The sequence below is a fragment of the Prionailurus bengalensis genome, chromosome D2 (assembly GCF_016509475.1).
Source record: "Prionailurus bengalensis isolate Pbe53 chromosome D2, Fcat_Pben_1.1_paternal_pri, whole genome shotgun sequence".
Lineage (NCBI taxonomy): Eukaryota > Metazoa > Chordata > Mammalia > Carnivora > Felidae > Prionailurus > Prionailurus bengalensis.
In genome coordinates this window covers 6232102-6242083 of record NC_057351.1, presented here as the reverse complement: position 1 = coordinate 6242083, position 9982 = coordinate 6232102, and positions in this window count along the sequence as shown.

Below are 9982 nucleotides of genomic sequence, written 5' to 3'. Positions count from 1 at the left end.
TTCTTTCATGGATCATGCCATTGAGGTTGTATATTAACAGACATCACCATACCCAAGGTCACCAAGGTTTTTTCCTATCTTATCTTCTGGGGCCATTATGGTTTTACATCTTGTGTTGAGTTTGTGATAAATTTTGAGTTACTTCCTGTGAAAGATATAAACTCTGCCTAGATTCACTTGTTGTACACATCAATGTCCAGTGGCTCCAGCACCGTTTGTTGAAAAGACTGTCTTTGCTCCATTATATTGCCTTTACTCCTTTGTTAAAGATTAGTTGAGTATATTTATGGATCTATTTCTGGGATTTTGATTCTGTTCCCTTAATTTGTCTATTCTTTGACTGATCACACTCTGTCTTGAATGCTGTGGCCTTGTAGTAAGTCTTGAAGTTGGGTAGTGTCAGTCCTTTGATTTTATTCTTCTCCTTCAGTTTTGTGTTGGCAATTCTGTTTTTTGGTTGTTGTTTTTTTCTCCCTCTTTATGAACTTTAGAATCAGTTTGCCAATATCCACAACACAACTTGATGCAATTTTGATAGGAATTGCATTGAATCTATAGATCAAGTAGGGAAGATCTGATGTCTTGACAATATTGAGTCTCCTTATCCATGAATATGGAATATCTCTCCATCTATTTAGTTCTTTGATTTCATTCATCAGGGTTTTATATCTTTAATCATATAGATCTTATATATGTTTTGTTAGATTTATGCCTAAGGATTTATTTTTGGGGGGTGCTAATGTAAATGGTAACAGGTTTTTAATTTCAAATTCCACTTATTTGCAGCTGTTATTTAGGAAAGTGATAGACTTTTGTATATTAACCTTGCATCCTACAACCTTGTTATAACCACTTACTAGTTCCAGAAGTTTGTGTGTTGATTCTTTTGGGATTTTCTACATAGGCAATCATGTCATCTGGAAACAAAGGCAGTTTTATTTCTTGCTCAATCTGTGTACTTTTGATCTCCTTTTCTTGTCTTATTGCATTGGCTAGGAGTTTCAGTACAATGTTGCAGAGCAGTGGCAAGAAGGGATGTTTTTGCCTTGTTCCTGATCTTAGTAGGAAAGCTTTAAGTTTCTCATTATTAATATGATATTAGCCATAGGGGGTTTTTTTGGTATATATTCTTTATCAAATTGTGGAAGTTTCCCTCTATTTCTAGTTTACTGAGATTCTGTCACGAGTTGGTGTAAGATTTAATTAAATGCTTTTCTGCATTTATTGATGTGATTGTGTGAATTTTCTTCTTTAGCCTGTTGATGTGATAGCCCATTTAATTGATTTTCAAATGTTTAACCTGTCTTGCACATCTAGAATAAGTTCCAGTAGATCATGGTTTATAATTCTTTTTATATGTTGTTGGATTCAATTTCCTAATATTCTGTTAAGGATTTTTACATCTATGTTTATGAAGGACATTGGTGTGTAATTTTTTTTATAATGTCTTTGTTTGGTTTGGGTATTAAGATAATTCTGGCATTATAGAATGAGTTAAGTATTCCATCTTCTTCTGTCCTCTGAGATAGATTGTAGAGAGTTGGTATTTATTCTTTAAATGTTTGGTAGAACTTACCAGTGAGCCAATCTGGACCTGGTGATTTCTGTTTTTGAAGGTGATTCATTATTCCTTTAATTCCTTTAATAGATGTAGACTTGTTCAGGTATATATTTCTTCTTGTGTGAATTTGGCAGTTGTAGCTTTCAAAGAATTGGTTCATTTCATCTAGGTTAACAATTTGTGGGCATGGAGCTGTTCATAGTATTTTTTAGTTATCATTTTAATGTTCATGGGATCTCTAATGATGTCTCTCTTTCATTTTTGATAGTAGTAATTTATGTCCTCTCTCTTTTTTTCCCCTAACTTTGCCTGATAGAAGCTTATCAATTTTATTGATCTTTCAAAGAAACAGTCTTGGGTTTCTTTGTTTTTTTCTCTATTATTTCTTATTTTCAGTTACATTGATTACTGTTATAATTCTCATTCTTTTTTTCTTCTGCTTACTTTATATTTAATTTGCTCTTTTATTTCTAGTTTCCTAAGGGGGGGAACTTTGATCATTGACTTTAGGACTTTCATCTGTTTTAGAATGTGTATTCAATGCTATAAATTTCCCTCTCAGCACAACTTTTGCTGCATTCCATTCAATATATTTTTAAGACTTTATAATATTTTATATTCAAGACTTTAATCCTTCATATTTTCTGTGTTACAAATCTGTTCAGTTTGCTGTTTTCTTTTAATCGCTGGTGGTATTTGTTGTTGTTTTGCCAGTATATGTGTGTGACACAAAGATGTGTGACATTTTTACACTGTCAAATCTATTCATCTTTTAGGCTTTTGGTTTTTGGTGTTGTACTTTCTTTACCATATAGAGATTCTAAAAGAATTTGGTCTCTGAGTAAGAGACATATGTGTTCTTCATAGAGTAAACAAGTACTATAAATATTCCATGTTTATTTTTCTCAGCCAATTATAGATTTTTGATATGTTGATATATTTAGATCTTTGTAAATCCATTTCTATTTTTCACTACAGAACCTGCCTAGTTTCTTGTCTTTGGTATGAGGATGGGTTCGAACATACATACTGTACTTCCAACCTCAAGTTAACATTGAGAATTTTCACGATCTCTTCTCTGCCACTGTCTTCAACACATGGAAGCCTCTGGGAGTGCAACTTAAGGTACCTCTTCTAGACCAAGTCTTCAACTATCAGCATCTTAATTGCAGTTGCTTAATTGCATCTTAACGTTTATTAATTTTTGAGAGAAAGAAAGAGAGATCAGGGGAGGGGCAGAGAGAGAGGGAGACAGAGGATCCAAAACAGGCTGTGCACTAACAGTGCAGAGCCCAGTGTGGGGCTTGGACCCATGAACTGCGAGACCTTGATCTGAGCCGAAGTCGGGCACTTAACAGACATAGCCACCCAGGCACCCCTTAATTGCATTTCTTATATCATTCTTTTTTTCTAAACTGTTGTTCAATTTGAAGCTTAGGCTGCACGCTTTTCCCCCTCCTCAAGTTAATAACATGTTTTTAATGTTTAGTTTTGAGAAAGAGAGAGAGTGTGTGTGAGCATGAGTGGGAGGGGCAGAGAGAGAGGGAGACACAGAATCTGGAGCAGGCTCCAGGCCGTGAGCTGTCAGCATAGAGCCCAACATGGGGCTCGAGATCATGCCCTGAGCTGAGGTCAGACGCTTAACCAACTGAGCCACTGAGGCATCCCAATAACATCTTTAAATGTAGAAATCTGATGTTGTTGGGGCGCCTGGGTGGCGCAGTTGGTTAAGCGTCCGACTTCAGCCAGGTCACGATCTCGCGGTCCGGGAGTTCGAGCCCCGCGTCGGACTCTGGGCTGATGGCTCAGAGCCTGGAGCCTGCTTCCGATTCTGTGTCTCCCTCTCTCTCTGCCCCTCCCCCGTTCATGCTCTGTCTCTCTCTGTCTCAAAAATAAATAAAACGTTAAAAAAAATTAAAAAAAAAAAAGAAATCTGATGTTGTTGCTACTAAAGTAAATGTACCAAGGGGTAACGCTTACATATTTTTTCTTGTTGTTTTGTAACTTATCTTGAGAGAAATCCATGATGCTTTCAGTGACTAACATGCTGAGAAACCCTTCAAGAGAAACTATACCATTTCTCAATCATTTGTATATTCATCCATCCGTTCAAAATATATTCTTCAGCACTTACTAGGTGCCCTGAGGATATGAGGGGAAATAAATATAAAAATGATTTTAGCTAATGTGAGTATTAGAGTCTGGTGGGAGGGGCAAACATTTTAGAAAAGGCGCCATTAGTGCATCATTTGTAAGGATGGAAATATGGGGCCTCTGGGAGCATACAGCAAAGAATCCTGACATCTGTGGGGATGAGGAAAAGTTTAGTTCTGAAGATTGTGTCAGAGTTACCCAGAGGGGCAGCAGGGTTTCCATGTAAGGAATCATCCCATGGAAAGGATTTGTTACAGGGAAGGATCCTGGCATACTAGAGGGTGTGAAATGAGGTCATCGTGGCTAGGACAAAGTAATTGACGGCTAAATGAAGGTGGTGAGGCATACAGGGTATAGACTAACTATGCAGGACCACATTAAAGATGCTGTTCTCAATTACAAGGGCAATAGGAAGTCATGGAAGGTTTTAAGCTAGAAGGGTGACCTGGTAAGAACTGACTTCTGTAAAGCTCACTGTGGTATCGGGGACATCTTGAGAAAGAGCTGCAATAAATGAGAGGGACCATTGTGAGGGCTTCTGTAGTGGTCCAGCAGGGCAATGATGGTGGCATGAACCACTGTGGTGGCCGTGAAGAGCACAAAAAGTGGATGGCTTTAAGAGATGTTTAGGAAGTGAGATTGATGGAACAAGGGGATAGGTTGAAAATGGGTTTGAGGCAGAAAGATAGGTGAAGCGTGACTCTTAAGTTTATGAATTTTGCAACTGAATGGATAGTGATGTATGCTGGAAAGCACAGGCTTGAGACAGAAGAACACAAATGAAGTCCAAAATATGTTGCAGTGGAGAGGCCTCTGAGACATGAAAGTGGGAATATCAAGTGGGCAATTAGATCTTAAATCTGGAGCTCAAAGGAGGGATGTCGGCAGGAGATATTTGGAAATCATAGGCACACGTAGGTGCACTGAAGCCATGGGCGTGGTAGAGATCATATAAGGAGAAAGATGATGGGGAAAAGAAAAAGAGGCCCAAGGTTCAACCTCAAGGATATCCCACATTTAAAGCCTACACAGAGGACCACAAGCTTGGAAAAGAACCCAAGAAACAGCCAGAGAGGTAGTAGGCCATCTAGGAGAGTGTGGTATCCCAGCACCACGAGTAACCACATTCTCTTTTCTGTGATTCCATTGTTCCGGTCACAGCTACTGGACAAGGTGCAGGCATCTTACCTAAAGACAGCTGGCCTCTGGCTAGCTAGAAGCATGTTAGGTTTTCCGACACAAATACTGTTCCCAGCAGGAGCTCTCTATGGGATGGTGGGCTAATGAACAAATTGGATCCTCTGCCTTGGAGATGTTTCATGCCAGACCCACGGAAGGAGGGAGTGCTTAGAAGGAAGGGCCAATGACTTGCAGAAAAGGGCACAGGCAGAGAGGGCTGTTGAATTTCCATCATGGCAGAGCAGGAAACAAAGAGCTTCTGTTGCTCAGGGGAGGGGAGACAACTCAGTATGTAGAGTTATGTCGGATTCTAAACAGTCTTCTAATTTCTGAGCTAGATGTCCTTCTATGTGAAGCCAATCTGGGTGGCTATTTATGAGTTTATGTTAGCCCAGGTCACTTAGTAATGGGTCTTGCCATTCTTACTTCCACATGTATCCTATAAACAAACAAACAAACAAACAACGCCTCCCTACAGGGGAAATCTAAGTCTGTTCCTTACAACCTTAACTGCCCATTCTCTCACCTTCTGCAGGATCTTTTCCTACCCTTTTATTTTCTCATTCTTGTGTTTTTTTCACATGAATTTCACCCCTCCAGCCTCTACCAGCCTTGCGCTGATTATGTCCATATGTGTTCTGTTGATTCTTTTATGTACAAACTCCAGTAAGACTCATAAACCATGGACCCACTCGTCCAGCCTCTGGAGTGGTTTTGCATTTAAAGAAACATGGTCCCAACAGGATTTTGATCTTATCTCTTTGAGGGATCCAAACCCTTTGTCCACACTTACTCTTTCAAAAGTGTTTTTTATTCTTCATCTCCCTGAAGCTCCAGAAAGAGTCTGTCCTACCCCAGCAGATAGTGGCAGCACCAAGAGATGACAAGAGGGTGGGCACTAGCTGGGGTGAGGCAACGTCCGGAGCTGTGTGTCTGTTGACTCATCATAATCAGCAGTGCCCCTTTCCACTCTCAGAAGTGAGCCAGATCGGACTGATGGTGGGGTGCCTGGGTGGCTCAGTCAGCTGAGCATCCAACTTCGGCTCAGGTCATGATCTCATGGTTCCTGAGTTCGAGCCCTGCATCAGGCTCTACGCTGCCAGAGCCTGCTTGGGATTTTCCCTCTCTCTCTGCCCCTTGCTTGCTCATGCTCTCTCTTTCAAAAATAAAAACAAAACAAAAAAAGGTTAAGAATCAGACTGATGAAACATGGGCACCTCAGGGACCATGACTTCTGTCTCATTCAGCTATTCCATTCTGGAACAATTGGGCCAGTGGGTCAGTGATGCGCCTTCAGTTCATCGGTTCATAACAGTATGTGACGTGAAGAGCATGTTAACCTGGTCATGAAGCATCGATTCAGGGGGGAAAATGTTATAATTAGAAAGTATGTCACTAGTGATAAAATGCATATTTTTTTTCTTTTCTTTGAGTCTTAAAAACCAAAGGAACTGTATTAGAAAACGTCGTAAGTGCTTAGCATAACAGTCAGTACTTACCAAGCTTTAGTCTTCCTAAAGTACTTCTGACCAAAGGTCATCCATTGAGTTTTATTTTTGAAATGTTCTCGTATACCAAAAATTGAATGAAATTGAAAATAGAAGTCTCACATTTATAGGTCTTTTGAATGTTACATATATTGTTTAAGTAAACAGTCATTAGCCCCCTTTTTTGCTATTGTATTAACTCATTAACTAATAAACTCATTTGCCATGGTCTTCTGGGTGGGCGTTCTCCCTCGTTATAGTAATAGATGCCTTCTGTTTTCTTGGTAATATGGGTTGAGAGTATTGGATTCTCACCTCAAACCTCCTGAACTTGAGTCTCCCCACCGCCATTAATAACTCTGTGGCTCTGGAAACTTATTTAGTGGCTTTAAACCTTAACTTTTTCCCCTAGAAAATGGAGAGAAGAATAGTTCTTACCCTGTGAGGTGTGCGTGCATTCAGTGACAAGTTGCCTATGAAGCACACGACCCCGCCTGAAACTTCAACGCATATTAGGAATTCTTGTTTTTGTGATTGTAGAGCAACAACAGATTACCAAGTGAAAGAATATATATCATCCTAAGCACTTCTGATGCTGATTCTTTCATCATTTCACGGGAAACCACTCTGACTGTTAAAATTTTATATTCCCATAGTGGAGGAAAAAAGAGCAAAATGTCTCATCCCATTGATGGCGTAAGAAAATTCAGACTCAGAGTCTGCCTGAAAACAAAATTTGGCATCCCAGGATAAAACAATGAATCCTTTTAGGCAGATGGCTTTCTGGACTTGAGCAGTTCACAGAGTTGGCCCGTTACAGGCAGATAGTTTTATTGTCACGTTGCAATGGTTAAGTAATAAGGGAAGTCTTATTACAAAATGTCAGTCTTCACTTTGCATAGTTGGTCCTTAGAGACCGTAGTTGTCATAAAATACCCAAATGGAAAAGTTGTAGCAGAGGAAAACATGAGCAACTTTCTCATAAAAGTTGACTCCGTCCTCTGTCTGCCTCCCTAAATTGCTTTGTTGCAGAGCAATGGCTCACAGGACCTGGCATTAGCTGCTGTCATTTGTTGTTTCTTCACCAGATGAGAGAAAGTGCAAAAAATTGTACAAGCCTGTGGCCATGGAAAACCCATAAAAAATAGCTGAAATTTAAGTCAACAATCTTTTTCTTTTGAAACTCTTTGTAATAATTCATTTGCTCTATCCCAATTAAAAACAACTCCCTACGTCTCACGTCTAAGACATTTAAAATATGCGTGGCTGACTCCAGATGAACAGAGCTTTTGTATTCCCACAAGTTTTCACTCCGAGGATGACCTAATTAACATACGGGATATCATCACGGATGATGCTGTTTGGACGGTCTCCACAATGAATACAGCCTTCGTTTTGTCTGGGTGCTGTTGCGAGGGAGGGATAGATTCACGTGGGCAATTCTTGCCGGCCTTGACAAAAGTAGAAGCAGATGCCTACGTGAGGTGGGAAAGAATGGGTGGCCGAGTCAGTTAAGCATCCAACTTTTTGGTTCAGGTCATGATCTTGCGGCGTGTGAGTTTGAACCCCACATCGGGCTCTGTGCTGACAGCATGGAGTCTGCTTGGATTCTCTCCCTCTCTCGCTGCCCCTCCCCTGCTCACGCTCTCTGTCCCTCTCTCTCTCAAAAATAAATGAACACTAAAAAAAAAAATGAAGCCAAATACCTTATATACCAGGTGGGTTGCCTTGGACAAACCACCTAACTCAAGGTCACAAAGCTCATGAGGACTGGAATTAAGATGAAATCCCAGGTCAAAAGTAGAGCATGTATGAGATTGAAGAATTCATAGTAAACACACACGTATGTCCACCATGAAATACCACAGAGACTTTAAGGGGTGTCTGAAAAAACACACATAAAAAAACCACAGTGCGTGAAGTATCTATCATTTTCTTTTTTTTTTAAGATATTAAAAACTTGACCGATAACCACACTGTGAGTGCGCGTGTATCTCACTGTCTCTCTGCGTGTTGTAACTTTAAGCACTTTTCTCCTTCTCCTTGGTTCTCATTTACTCTTTGACCCACTATAATTTGTCTTTCTTTTCATCATTTTATTGAAAACACTGCCACTAAGCAATCACGTTCTAACTGTCCAAGTTGTATCGTTGACACTTCCCCTCTTCATTTTACTTGACTTTTCCACAGCATTTGACTCTCTTTATCAGTCCTCTCTTGAAACCTTTTCTGGATTTTTATATTACCCTGGCCTGGTTTTTCTCTTGTCTCTGAGTATCTTATGTTTGTGAACTGCCTTCCAGGGTCTAAATTTCTTTTCTCATCCTTCAAATATTGGCATTCCACATTCGTTCCTCTTGTCTCCTCTCTCTCTATACTTTCTCTAGATGGCTCTCAGGTCTCTCCCAGCACACAGTGTTCTGCTAATATCTAGCCCCACATCTCACCTCACCTGCATGGACACATCCACCTCAAGGCACCACAGGCTTTTCAAAGTTTATATGTCCCAAAGTGAAAATAATCTCTTCCTCCACCTCAACTTTCTCATTGTCCTATATTCTCTATTATCCATCAGATTTCTAAATCAAGAAAATCCTTCACCTCTGTATGCTACCTGTCATTCTTCAAGGGGAAATGGGTCGGAAAATGTTGGTTACCTATTTAAAAGTTATTCCTGACTTTTTTCTTGATAAGAGTACTCTGACTTTGTTTGTTTGTTTGTTTGTTTGGATGTGTCTAGATCAAAAGGATAAGTTATGGGTTTCTCTAGTCTTGGCCATCCCATTCATTTTTTCCAGATACTCATTTCCACATCCTCTCCTAGACCTAGGAGTGGCCCAGGTGATTTGCTTTGGGTCAGTGAGGAATAATGAGAATTTATCTGGGTGTCATCTTGATAAAGTTTTTTCCTTGGTAGAACTGGAGACATGTGCACTATGTCTTTGTCCCCTTTTTTCCTTCTTGAGATACTGACATGTGAGAAGGTGATGCTTGGACTGCAGCAGCCATCTTGATAGTATTGGAGAAAAGTCTTAGGACAAAGGCTGGTCCGGTAAAGACGATGGCACACAAAAATGGTGTCGTGTCTGTGAGTTGTACTGTACCCAAATGGAGGACTCCAGAAAGCTACTGGCAGCATAAGTGTATCCAAAGAACTGAGGGAGATTAACAAGTTAAAGTATCAATGTTTTCTAGCCTTGGTAGGCATATTCAATTCTGTGCACCAAAATGTAAGGGAAGGAAAAGCAACTCAGTGGAGAGGCATAAAGAAAATTAAATGGCTAGAAAGGAAAGTCTGCTAAAACACTGAAATATTAGCAGCTATTTGTTAAATAATAAAATCTTAAAGCCTTAATTATATTGTAGATACAAAGAAGTTTATTACGGATAGGCTATTGATCAAGTCTTAATGTATATTTGTGTAATGCCATAAGATAATGCTTCACATTTGACAGCCAGATATGTCTAACTTAAATCAGTTGTCTTTTCCCTCTTACCTATTTTCTCAAATGTTGTTAGGATTCAACATGCCGTTGCTCAACTCATTACCCAGACAGTGAATCTCAAAGTCATGTGTAGTGATGGTCTCTCCTTAGCCTGC